The sequence below is a fragment of the Drosophila rhopaloa genome, unplaced genomic scaffold (genome assembly GCF_018152115.1).
Source record: "Drosophila rhopaloa isolate 14029-0021.01 unplaced genomic scaffold, ASM1815211v1 contig_190, whole genome shotgun sequence".
Taxonomy (NCBI): Eukaryota; Metazoa; Arthropoda; class Insecta; order Diptera; family Drosophilidae; genus Drosophila; species Drosophila rhopaloa.
In genome coordinates, this window is record NW_025335073.1 from 354131 (window position 1) to 365465 (window position 11335).

An 11335-nucleotide genomic window follows, 5' to 3' on the forward strand; every position below is an offset into this window, starting at 1 on the left:
AAAATGCACAATTTATTGCTTATTTATTTTGGCAAAAAATACAAATAAATACGATCAACGTGTTTGGGCCTAATAATGGTTAACTATGCCAATGCACTGCGCCGAAATTACCAATTTAATTTATTTTGGGATACGATATATGAACAAATACGATCAATGTGTGTGCGCCGAATAATGGTTAACTGTGCCAATGCACCGCGCCGAGATTACCAATTTAATTTATTTATTTTGGGAGACGATATATAATATAAATAAATTCGATCAATGTGTGTGCGCCGAATAATGGTTAACTATGCTAACACACTTGCTCCAAATATTTATTTATCACTGCCTATGCACAAACCCATACGTACATATGTACAACTGTATGCCGCGATAAATACAACTGAACACTTTTTTGCAGGCGTCCCTAAAACTCTATATACTGTTTGAGAGCCACTCCCACAGTATGTACTGCTAACAAAGAACTGTTCTGTAACTGGAGACCGTTCTGCACAAAAAGGAATCGCAAATTAGCGGCACATCGCCATCTTGGTTTAAGCGGTAATTTTTATGTATATGAGCACACACAAATTTTCCAAATGTTCAAATAATTTCCACACACATTATTTTGTCAAAGGCAGTTCACTTTTATTTATTTTTTTGTTTAATTATTGGTGTATAATTGGTTTTCCAATTTCTAAACTGCCAAAAATTTATAAGATGCCAAATGCAAAGTCTTGTAAAAAAACACACAATAGGTGGCGAGATCGGGAATTAATTTTTGGCACTGAATACCTTATTATTTGGCATGATTTTCCCAAACTTTCCTTGAGAGTCCAGCTAAGTTGCTGCGCCAGGTTATGTTCGCACGAAAAATAAGAACAAGTGCCGAAACGACGAAAGTGCACTATATGTAGTTTAATTTTCCGACGCGAATTTAAACGAAAAATGCTAGCCGTAGTCCCTGCTCGGGCGCCATGAAAATCCGGAAGATCTTTCCCGGAACATTTTAAACAAAAATAAAGGCGACTACAAACTGGCGACCTTGTTGGGGATTCTCTGGCGGCAATAGAAACAAACGCAGCAGTCAAATTGCAATATTACATGCGCGGGCGCAGCCAACGATTAACAGCGATAATGAGCGACTGTCTCACACGAGCAGTGCCAAATTTAACAAGGGTCACGAAGTTACAAAAAGCTTATCAGTATAAGAGTTCGCCGCTCAGCTATATGGAAAGCTGGAGCGCACTCAAAGCTATGCTTATTACATCTTCATTGTTTACATTTTTCTTATCTATAAATTCTTCATGTTTACATTTAACTTCATTTCTATTTATATTCTACGTATTTTATATATTCTACTGCTCCAACAATCGTCATCATGCCGTTTCATCAAGACTTTCGGTACTGTCTCACCATGATAGACAGATTCACCCATTGGCCCGAAGCTATTCCTCTCATAAACATCACTGCCGAGACGGTGGCCAACGCTTTTTGGTCACAATGGGTTGCGCGTTTTGGAACACCTAAAACCATAACGACTGATCAAGGCACTCAGTTTGAGTCTGTGCTCTTCAAGGAACTAGCTCAACTTATGGGAAGTGAACACATCCATACGACTGCGTATCACCCACAGTCAAACGGCATGGTCGCAAGATGGCACAGGTCTTTTAAGGCTCCGATGATGTGTCACCCAAACACTCCTCGGCCAGAACTGCTACCTGTCGTCTTGCCTTCGAACGTGCTTTAAGGAGGATCTCAATTCATCGGTTTCCGAGATGCTCTACGGTCATCGGTACGCTTGCCAAACGAATTCTTCGAGAACATAGATACAAGCCCAGATCCTGCCTTTTTTATTAGTAGCTTTCGCGAACAGATGCGAAAAATACGTCCAACTCCAGCTGCACACCATAGCAGCTAAAAAATGATCCGTCTTAAAGGAAAAGACAAATGCTCGCACGAATTCATTCGCACCGATGCCCCCAAACAGCCTTTGGAGCCACCATACACTGGACCATTTGAAGTTGTACATCGCAATAACAACCGAGTATTTACGTTAAATGTTAACGGAAAATAAGTAGCAGTGTTTGTGGACAGAATAAAACCCGCTTTCATTCTTAGAAGCGATGCTCAACTGGACTTCCAACCTGAAAGCTATGGAAAACCACGGACCTACGAGAAGCGAAGAGTCCAATTCATAACATCGTGACGTCGTCACTAGGAGAGGTGTACTGTGGCGGTCTAGACTAAGAGCCCGCACAGCAGACGGAAGCAGTACCAAAACCAAATCCTAAATTGAAAAGACTCGGCTGGTCACACTCTCTCTGCCAAGGATCAAGCTTTGAATACAAAACGTGAGAACCTGTAGATTGTGACTCTGTAAATCGAAACTAATAAAACATTATAATCAAAATATAGGAACCAAGTTGTGTTACTATAGTGCCTTAAATTTTTCTGCCAGCGCTACATCTATTATAGATGTTAGATCTAAATAGTTAGATCTAAAATAATTTAAAGTAAGATACATTGTAACGACCTGATTCTTATTTTTTCTTATTATAGCCTTCTTGCTAGTGATTCTGCTGCTCTTTGTCGCTGGAGCGTCGCACCTTGCTGGCTGCTTCTGCGGAGCTGCGATGCCTCTGGCTTGCTGCTCCGGGTGTCTGAGATCGGGTCTCATGCAGTGGCCGCTTGCATAAGATATGTATGTGCGTAACACGCTCAGTCCCATATACGTTAGCAATAGTCTTTTTATATATTATATATAAACAGCGCTGACACTGGGAACTGCGCAACCTCAGGCTTAGTAAAACTAAATAACTAACTGTAAAAGTTATTAAAATAAAAGTTTTTGGAGTGACAAGAACAGACCTCCTTCTTACGATACTTTACAAACTCCACATAATTATTTGTCCTGGAACTAATGCGAAATCGTACATGGCTATCGTGGTGGATAGGGTGGTATGTGTGCTCCAGCTGTTGAACAATAACGATCGCTTAAGTTGGAAGAAATCAGCCAAGCTCCATGTTAAGCTTGAACATATCTAATATTAATAGTCAGCAAAGCAAAGCCAAAAACCAACGGGTACGCAACCACACACAACCACCAAAATATCAACAAATATATTAAATCCGCCTATAAAGAAGACCTGCAAGAATGACAGCAAGGGACCACTGAACTCAACTCACTGTGAATATGCCTGTGTTTGCAAAGCAAACAATTTGGACAATATTTAAAAAGTACACAAAACAATTCCTTTTCGCTTTTAAATATAATAAATTACAAAAAAATGTCTCTAATCTTCCATGGCTTAATAAAAGGCATTATGAGATCAGAAAAAGTAATAACAGAGATATCAAAGATTTACTCAAGTTCAAGACTTGATCAAGAAGATCATATAAGAGCTTATCAGGATGGAATGGCAAAAGATACATGCTGTTACAACATTAGGATCAAATTTATTAAATCGTATTAATGTCTCTTACAAAACAGAACTTTTTACTGACATGATAAGTAAACACGCCAAAATATAAGTAGAGTGTTTTAGTGAAGCACAAACACTAATTCATAAGAATATGAACAAGCTAAGTAAATCAAATGTCAAACTAATTTAGTATCAGTCGAAAGGAGGTATATATAGATATATCGATACCGAGAATCTAAAATATTCCTTTGACAGTTATAATTAGAGAAGAACTAGCAGACCAGGAATTTAAATCGGAAAGTAATACAGACCCATAAGTTAAAGAAATGATCTAATAAACTTACCAGAAACAGCAGCAAACTATCATTTGCCAGAATCCGATTCCAACTCCAACCAATACAATCAATTGTACTAGCCACGATTGAATAACTTTTCGATTATTTTAATCAGTCACGACTTACAAATAGTTCATAATGAATTGCCCGTACCATAGAACAGAACTCTGGGATTTGCCTTTACTAGAAAATGCAATTGCATAGATTATCATATTATCACGATAATAATACTAAACAAGAAAGGAAAGCTAACTTCGGGCGGAGCCGAAGTTTATATACCCTTGCAGAATATTCTGTTAAGCCCATAGAAAATCCCAACTTCCTTACTTTACAAACACCAAAGTTATGGCATTTTCAATCAATCAATTATATGGCGGCTATAGGATATTGTCAGCCGATCCTTATGAAATTTGGTAATGATTGGCCAAAAATAAAACCCATTGAAAATACCAACTTCCTAACTTTACAAACACTAAAGTTATGGCATTTCCAATCAATCAGTTATATGGCGGCTATAGGATATAGTCGGCCAATCCCGTCCGTTCCGACTTATATACTGCATGCAAAAGAGCGAAGGGTGTGTGCAAAGTTTCAATTCAATATCTATAAAACTGAAAGACTAGTTCGCGTAGAAACGGACAGACGGACAGACGGACATGCTTATATCCTTTGCACGCAGTATATAAGTCGGAACTGCCGGGATCGGCCGACTATATCCTATAGCTGCCATATAACTGATTGATCGGAAATGCCATAACTTTGGTGTTTTTAAAGTTAGGAAGTTGGGATTTTTTATGAGTATTAAGAATGCATCATATGAATAATTTTGGAGAATATAATTTACAGAGTATTCTGCAAGGGTATATCAACTTTGGCTCCTCCCGAAGTTAGCTTTCCTTTCTTGTTTTTTATTCAATTTTTGGATTTTTTTGTAAAACTTTAAAGTCAAAAACGTGATTTAGCCTAAAAATTCAATATATTAGTTATTATAAAATGAAAAATAATCAGTAAAAAAATAAAAAAAACTCGACGTAAGTACCTGAGGATTTAAGTACAGAAAAAGTGTGCAAAATTTCAAAACGATTCGTCCAGTAGATTTTGCCGGATCGTGTTCACCGATTCTGAAATGGCAACTTTACAGGAGAGAGTTTTAAAGTTTTACACACCCGAAAATCGAATACAAAACGAGCCAACTCACCTACGTTCAACTACCTTCAACTTCGGAAGTTTTACTCGGATCCATCTAAAATTTTAACGCAATATTCTTCAAAAAATGTCAAAAAAAAAAAATTTTAATACCATAGCCCCCCTTAAAAATGTTGTATTTAAGTACAAACTGTTTGAGTCACGTGGTTTCTTTACATTTTGCTTAACTTTGAAGCTCACTTTCAAATCATTATCTCTGCAACAAAATTACGTATGACAGTCAAATTTTAAATGATTGATAATTCTTCAGGTATGTACTGTGTGTGTCCAATTCTAACAATTTGTCAATTTAGCAGGTGATGTTTCCGTTTGGGTTTTGAAAAGAAAGTTCAACTTTCAATAGAGTTTTAAAAAAATGTTTAACTTTGTTAAGTCACGTCAGTACCTGAGGCTTTAGGTACAGAAAAAGTGTGCAAAATTTCAAAACGATTCGTTCAGTAGATTTTGCAGAATCGTGTTCACTGACTTTGAAATGGCAACTTTTTAGGAGAGAGTTTTAAAGTTTTAGACACCCGAAAATCGAATACAAAACGAGAAAACGCACCTACGTTAAACTACCTATAACTTCGGAAGTTTTACTCGGATCCATCTAAAATTTTAACGCAATATTCTTCAAATGTTGTGCATTCAGAAAATAAAAATAAAAAAAACAAGAGAGAACGCTATAGTCGGGTGCCCCGACTAACAGATACCCGTTACTCAGCTAAAGGGAGTGCGAGGGAGATGGAGATAGAAACTTTGATCACGCATAACTTTTTAACGAATGGTCCGATTTGAAAAATTTCTTCTACATTTCGATAGGTATTGATAAACACAATAAAACTGCATTTTTACTTTTCCGAAATATTTAAATTTTTAAAATCGTATCTAAGCGATTGTGGGCGTTAAAGGGGGCGTGGCACCATTTTGAAACAAACTTGCGCTGCGTAGGAACTTCTAAAATCTACATGCAAAGTGCCAATCTTCTAGCTTTTATTTATTATTTATTATTTTTTAGACGGACAGACGGACATGGCTAAATCGACTCGGCTAGTGATCCTGATCAAGAATATATATACTTTATAGGGTCGGAAACGCTTCCTTCTAGCTGTTACATACTTTTGCACGAATACAATATACCCTTTTACTCTACGAGTAACGGGTATAAATAGGAAAAAAACTAGTCGTATTCAAGCCGGCGTGTATTTATTGTGCTCCGGGAAAAAGTATTCAATAAAATCATAAAAGTGCAGTGACTGGTTTAATAAATCTACTATAACGCGAAAATACGCTTTCTGCGATGAAATCGCGAATGTTTATATTGATTGGTCAAATAATTAATATAAAACTTAACTCTTAAAACTCTAATTAACATTACCTCAAATACAATGAGTCTGAACGACGTTCGCATTCAACGTCAACGTGGGCAAGACAAGAGACGGCTCTCAGTACAAAGAAATAACGCGTAAGCAAGGATACCCATTGTGAGGGCAGCAGCCAGGGCCCCTATTCTTATCAATTGCCCATACAAACCTGAACTTAAAACCCCGTGTGTTATTTCTACCCCTACACCCCCTCCTCCTTCTCCTACCCTTTCTCGACCCAGATTAACGACGCGTGTTTGGTTTCGCATCCGCGCGGCGCATCTCGGCCGAGAGCTCCCACCTCAGAATCCTCATATACTCCGAGAATATCCGGAGAGTAGAATCCTCGTAGTCTCCGAGAATATCCGGAGTGTAGAATCCTCGTAGTCTCCGAGAATATCCGGAGTGTAGAATCCTCGTAGTCTCCGAGAATATCAGGAGTGTAGAATCCTCGTAGACTCCGAGAATACCCGGAGTGTAGAAACCTAGTAGATTCCGAGTTCACGCCCGGCGGAATCCCCGTAGCCAATTCCAGTCAGAGTCATCCAAGTTCACCACCAAGCAGTGCGACCCCCCTCTCAGTACCTCGTTCTGCCACCAGAGGGCTCCGCAGACAGGATCCTCCCGGGTTTTGCGCCAAGCAGTGAAGGCGGCCCTATGGACACCACAGGCCGGATCCACTTACGGCTCCCACGCAAGGAAGCATACTAGACGACTGTTATGCGGAAACCTTTACGATCAGTAGCCACCATCGAATAGCTCCCGTCTCTAGGCGCCCTACCACCTCAACTACAAATACCTACTACAGGTTAACCCCTTTTATATACATTTTTTGTATAGGTTCCTTGTCCCCGATTGAGGTTTTACCCCGGCCAGAGAACAAAAGCTGAGGCTCATATGGTAAAGTCGGCAAAGTGAACGCACTAGTGCCAGCATTTGGTTGGAAGACATTTTTAAGGTGGTTGGCAAACGTGCTGGCTCTGTCTGCATCGCTGCGCGAATTACAGTATCTAGGTATACTGGGGGTCGAGTCCAATGGGTGCTTCCAGTGTCTAAGTATACTGCGAGTTGAGTCCAATGGGTGTTTTCAATGTATTTGATATGATTGAGTTTAATAAATGAGAACCTTCTTCGACTTCGGTCAAAATTATAATGAATCTTTATTGTTCTACAATCTAAAGTGTAACTTGTGGAATACAGTGGAATATATGGGAATGAAATGTTATGATGGGGAATTCGCATATCCAGCAGATTCGAGTGGGGAATGAGAATCTGCATAGTTGGCAAGTTTGCCGTAACTGAACTGTTGGCTCGTTTGTGGTTTTGCATAGCTGTTAAGTGTTGGTTCTGCTTACTTCCGTTGGTTCCCAAACTCAGCGTTTATACATCCAGTGTTTGGGTTAATGACCATTTGGCTGAGTCGCTGAGGTTTGGGGGGCGGCGGTGTGTCCCCTAGAGTGGAGAGAGGGCCATAACGAAGGAATGGTCGGCTCCACCAAGGTAGTGACGGTCGGTAGGTGTGGGAGGAAGATGGTCTGTGGTTTATGGCATAATCGGAGGACGACGATCAGGATAAGGGTCAATGATAGTGCTGAGTATATGGCCGTAAATTTGTAGTGTGTTATGTTATCCATATTGATGATTTTTCCAGCTGTCGAAAGGGCTTCTAAGTGTAATTTTTCCAGTGATAATGTTTTGATCGTTTGATTTTTGGTTATTCTGACGACTGGTGGAAGTACGAAAGTGAAGTGATCATGTTCTACTAGCTCTCTGTCGCTGTATTCTATTCCGTTTATCCATATGGTACAATTCCTATAACGTATTAAGAAAGAGCCATTTAAAAGTATTTCGTCGTTGCAGGTTGATTTATGGGTGGTGTTCCTTCCGTTGAAAATGAAAATAAACCCTTTTTCCGGCTCGAATATGTTCATTTCGTGACCTGTATCTATCATGTCACATTTTGTCTCTTTTTCGTTTTTGACAATGTCTGACAGGCATTTGTTGTTTTTTGTTGTCGAGTCCGTGTGGATTCCCTGGCAGAAGAACTCTTGTTCCACCTTAAGGCAGCTTTCGCGAAATTGATGTATAGTGTTGTTATCATGTGCCAAGAATTCGGGGGAAATTATGAAATGTGAATTATTTACTGGTAGGGGTATGATGTGGGTGAACTTATAGATTTTTGTATCGAAAATTGGTAGTTTAATGTTAAACAATAGTTTTGTTATTAAAAGTAAAACAAGATGGTGTAAGTATATTATAGATGTGTTCATCTAATTGTAAGGTTATATTTTGTGTGGTTAACATATTTCTTATAGTATTTATTTCTTGTTTGTTAAACAAAAATTTAGGATTAAGACCAATTTGCTGGCCAGAAGGCTCTCAGCTATATTATTAATGTGTTCCTTCAAAGTGTCAATATGGAAATTTATTCGGTTAATATATTGGAGTGTAAAAATGTTCTCTCTATCTTCCCTAAGTTCTTTGAAGATAGTGTTTTGTGCTGTGTCTAGAAAATTTTGTATTTTGATTTGTTTGCTATTTATATGGTTCGTAATATTATTAAGTCTAATAATAACCTGCTTATCGAAATTTTCCTGTTTTTCCTGGGCATTTTGTAATGCATGGGAGGTAACTTTTAGGGTATTGATTTCTGCAAGTATGTTTTGTCTGTCGTTTTTGTCTAAATTACCCGAAATTGACTTGAGAATGGTTCCTAGGCCGTTAATTAAACCCCTTTTTGTTTTAGCGTGTTGGAGTAGGGTGTCTATTCTGGCTTTTAGTTGTTGTAGTTTTCCTTTTATAATTCCTATCGAAATATCAAATGTTTCATCTAGTCTGAGGGCTTTTAATGTGTTTTTTATTCTGGAAAGGCATACTTTAAACTCTTGAACATCTACGACATGGGTTAGAATTGTATAGCTCTGCGTTATATGAGCGTCTCCCAGATGAATGAAGGCGAGGGGTCTTTCTAAAGAGAAGGACTGCGTGGCGGAATGAGTAGTTCTGGATTGAAGTAGTTCGTTGGGTGTTATTATTTCTCCTGATTATCTTTCTTATTTTCTGTTTGTGTAGTTTTTGTTGTCTGGTTGTTAGTAATGTAACTCCTTTATCGGTCCTGACTTTGTGTAAGGAAAATCTAGGTGTTAGTTTGTTTCTCCTATTTTCTTTCCTAAAGATAACATCGTCGGTTTCGATTTGAATTAGTGGTTCCCTATCTTCGTTTAATTTGGTTAACCTCTTTCCTGTTTGGTTATCTAGTTGTTCTTGAATTTTGGGGTATATTTCTTTCCTAAAATCGTTCAGTTTTGTCAAATAGTCATGGTGGCTGTGGAATTTCACTGTTTTTTCAAACATGTGGGTTCTACCATGAAAAAGTTCGAACGGTGTATGAGCAGTGCTAGAGTGTATTGCATTGTTATATGTTGTCAATACCTCTGCGAATATATCCGCGTGATCAGATTGGAGTTGGAGTTCTTTCCTGCGGTTAGCAATTATTCTATAGAGTTCCGTGAATGTCGAGTGGAGTCTTTCAACAGGTGCGTTTCCCGTTGATTGTTGGAATGAGGTAATGTGCATTTCTATATTATACTGGTTCATAAAATCAGTGAACAGGTTTCCTGTAAATTCTGCACCCTGGTCAAAGACAATTTTTTTGGTAAGCCAAAGGTACTGAAAAATCTTGACAGTGCTGCTATTACTTTAATTGAGTTTCTATTAGTTAATGGGTATGCTTGTGCACATTTAGAGAATTTATCAATGATGGTCAAGTTATTTATATTGTTGATTACATAAATGTCAATATGAATGACGTCTAAAGGTCCTGTTGGTGCCGGTGGGGCTTGGAAGAAAGGTCTGTGAGGTTGTCTATCATACTTGAGTGTTAGGCAAATGTCGCAGTCTTTAATTATTTGTGTAATAATTTCCTTCATACGTGGGAAATAAATGTCTCTTTTAAGATGGTTAAGGGTTTCGTCGATACCTCTGTGGTTACTATTAAGATGGTAAGACTGAACTCTTTTTTTTGTTCTTGCAGATCGGGAAGGTCGGTTAGAAATGATGAGCAACGACAAATATTATACAGGTTATTTCCTGTAAAATAGTTGTTGTATGCTTCTTCGATTATATAAAAAACGTTGTCTGGTGCTAATATGGCATGCTTTTTGTTTGGCTTTAGAATAGTCTGTAGTATTTTTGTGATTGCGTCAAATGTGTACTCTGGTTCCGAAAATATTCGTCTTATTTTATGAGGAAATGGAGTAATTAATTGTACTGGTCCATCAAACCAATTTGAAAGATCGTTTGGATGTTAAAATAGTTCAGTGGTTTCTGAACAACTGTTATTCTAGCTCGGTCTTCATTTACATTTAGGTTGGGTTCTATTCTGCTGAGTGCATCAGCGACGACATTCTGGGATCCCTTTTTATAGACCACTTCGTAGTCATAAGCGGCTAGGGTGGTTTTCCACCGAAGTAATTTTGGATTTTGGCCTTTAAGATTTTCCAGCCAGTCCTTGAGATAATACCGAGCCTATGGCGTAGTTACTCGCGTCTGTGGTTAAAGTGAACGGTTTCGAGAAATCGGGGTAAGCTAGAATCGGGTCGTTACACAAGAGATTTTTAGAATAGGCTACTGCTTCTTTAAATTCTTCGTCTATCACTATTTATTTTTTCCCTTTCAGCTGTCTAGTTATAGGTTTGGTTATTCCAGCGAAGTTTTTTATGAACTTCCTGTAATAACCCAATAAGCCCAAGAAAGACTTAATTTTTCTAACAGTTTTCGGGCAAGGGAAATTCTTTATTGCCTGAATTTTGTCGGGATTAGGCTTCACTCCTTCTTGTGTAACAATGTGTCCCAGAAAGTCAATTTCTTTTCTTAGGAAATTGCACTTTGCAGGTTGTATTTTCAAGTTAGCTTTTTGTAATTTAGTAAATACTGATTTAATGTCTGTTATATGGTTTTGTAGTGAAGGGGAAAATATAATAATATCGTTGAGATATACAAGGCAAACCTTTCCTATCAGATCTCCCAGGACGTTGTCCATAAC